This window comes from Vollenhovia emeryi, unplaced genomic scaffold (genome assembly GCF_000949405.1).
Source record: "Vollenhovia emeryi isolate VEMERY1.0 unplaced genomic scaffold, V.emery_V1.0 DF939213.1, whole genome shotgun sequence".
Lineage (NCBI taxonomy): Eukaryota > Metazoa > Arthropoda > Insecta > Hymenoptera > Formicidae > Vollenhovia > Vollenhovia emeryi.
Genome location: NW_011967153.1, coordinates 119,381 through 122,126, shown reverse-complemented (window position 1 = coordinate 122,126; position 2,746 = coordinate 119,381).

The following is a 2,746-nucleotide window of genomic DNA, read 5'->3' as shown; positions in this document are numbered from 1 at the left end:
CAACGAGCGCCGGCTAAATCCTTCTGAGGGTTACTCAGGAGGGTGACCTCTATAATATATGTCAAGCCCAAGGTTATTGGAGGTGGGTGTGTTAATCTAAATAATTACCGAATGCAGAATTTTAAGTCGAATTTTATCGCGGTACGTTCAATTGAAGAATTAAATGTAAATTAATCTTATCCGTGCTTAATTATATTGTAATATTTACTCATCGATAGCTTAAATTTATATGCATCGGCGATTTCTGTTGTTTAAAATTCGTACCATCGGATAAATTTACAAGAAATACCGAGTGCAGCCAGTAACTTCGTGCAATCGTATATTTTTCGTGTTTCTTTGCCTGTCGCGTGTGATTAATACTAAGGTGTTACACAAAGTTATACAAAGTGCCACGAAGTCTCGATCATCCCACGAGATTTGGTCAATCATGTCACGAGATTTCGTCGATCGCGCCACGAACCGTAAGTACACATTTGACACGAGATTGATTACGAGAAATTAAATACGAGTGATTACTTTTTACATTTGGTAGAAAATTCGGTAATACTGAAGGAGATTGTTATATTTTGGACCGTGGGATTTTTTATCTCTGTTTTTCGTATGTATAAAAATTGTATTTCATGGCCGCAACTTTTCATGGTATCTGTTTTGCAATATCGGAGTTTATTACATACGGCAATGTTTATTATCACTCAAAGTGACGTGAAAGCATTTCTTATATACTTACATGATTGATATTTTCTTCGCCAGTGATAAATCTTGTACGAGCAAGTAATATTACTTAACTAGAACTGGCTGAAATTTTATTTCTTATATCTTAAGTTATTCAATATTGTAGAAGGAAAACTATCAGAATCTACCGAATGTCGCCTCTTCTTTCGACAGGAGTAGAGTCCCTGTAGTAAGAGTCTGGCAAGGGTTGACGCAAAATGGCGTCTGGCCTGTTCGTTATCGCTGCATTACTGCACTAGTGCAGTTAGTTAATTGCACTAGTGCAGTAATGCAGCGATAACGAACAAACCAAAGGTAACTAAATAATAATAATAATAATAATCCCGCGTTCAGAGTACAGATTCGAGACACCTTATTGGTTCCGCCATTTTGCGTCAAACCAATCAAACGGAGAATATTTCTTGCCAGACTCTTACTACAGGGACTCTAGACAGGAGTAGAGCCAGCGACACACGATGCTATTTTTTTTTCTACTGGATTGCTTGCTTGCGCCTTTGCTGGCTAGTGAGAACCAACCAGGATTCCACGTGATAGGTCAGATGAGTTAAGATTGCATCCTGATTGGCTCTCACCAGCCAGCAGGTGCAGGCAAGCAAACCAGTAATCAAAAAAGCATCGTGTGTCGCTGGCTTGACCAAATATCGACTAACAAGTTGACAAATATTTAATTAAAACTATCTGAACTACTCACGAACCCTTTTAATCACACTTCATAACTCGTCATACGAAATACAAGCGATTTCCTATAAAAACTTTGTTCAATTTATCTATTTCGTCCAAATGCCAGATAGAAAAGTAATTAATTAATTGCAGATAAACGAATGACTCGCAAAGCTCTTCAATTGCACTTGAAACGTCTTCATAGGAAATGCAAACGTATGCAAACGATTGCAAATAGGAATTATTTAAAAATACGTTCATTTCCGATCAACGTGTACGAGCCGTGCGAGCGCAAAACGAGCATGCATGTTCGTTTTGCCACGTCTTTTCGACGATATTATTATCGGGATGTCCTCCGACACGAAAGGTGCGCGCGGACGCGCAGCTGGTAAAACGCGGGCCGGTAATAAACGACCGCGATGATTTTGCCCCGTGTCACCGTACCGAATTTAAAGTAGGTAGGCAACGCGCGACTTTGCCAATCTGAATAAAGGGAGCAATGCGCTCGATATGGCGAGGCGTGGGCTAGATTGTCCACCTCCCTCCCGCCCCTTAGGCTCGTAAATAAATGAAACCTACGAGAAGGTACCCCGGGCATCGTCGGAGTGGCGCGTGCATAAATAGGCGGTTCGTATAAAAAGTGCGTGCATTCCCTCTCCCGCGCGTGAATCATCGTAAAACTGTTGGCCTGTTCAATATATTGTACTTACACGGAGCATCTCTTCTTCAGATGAAAGAGCGTGGTTTTCTTTTGTCTGACGCGCCGCATAATCCCCTTCCCCCCTTCATCTCCTTCCCTTCTTTCGTGTGGCAAATCTCTCACCGGACGCGGTACCACCGGTCGCGAGCGGATATTTCAGTAATTTATTTGCAAAACGCTGAGCAGAAAATTTCCATCCTTTCTCGTGTCGATCCACACCGCAGTTCTATCTATTTATCACGAAAGGACGGATATGTTCCTGGGGTTTGTATATTTCTACGTTTTCCGTTAATTGTCGCAGTAAAGTGAAAGTAATTAATCGGGCATAATCTAGGCGCAAACATTGAGAATAGAAAAATGATAAGCAACGAAACGAACGAGGAGAAAGAAATGAGGAAGAAGATAACTGATGTGCGAACTATTCGAATACGAATCGAATCGAATCGAGTTGAATTGGATTCGAAATTGCCCATACAGCACCAAAGCTTTCAGAAACATTTCAGAAATATTGCAACATTGCAAATTACAATGTAATATTGCACAGACGGTTCAAAGACATTCAATTGTAATATTTCGTCAACAACGTTTCAGTAACCTTGTAGAAATATTATAAAGTTTGCAAAATATATTTGTAACGTATTATAACATTATTTA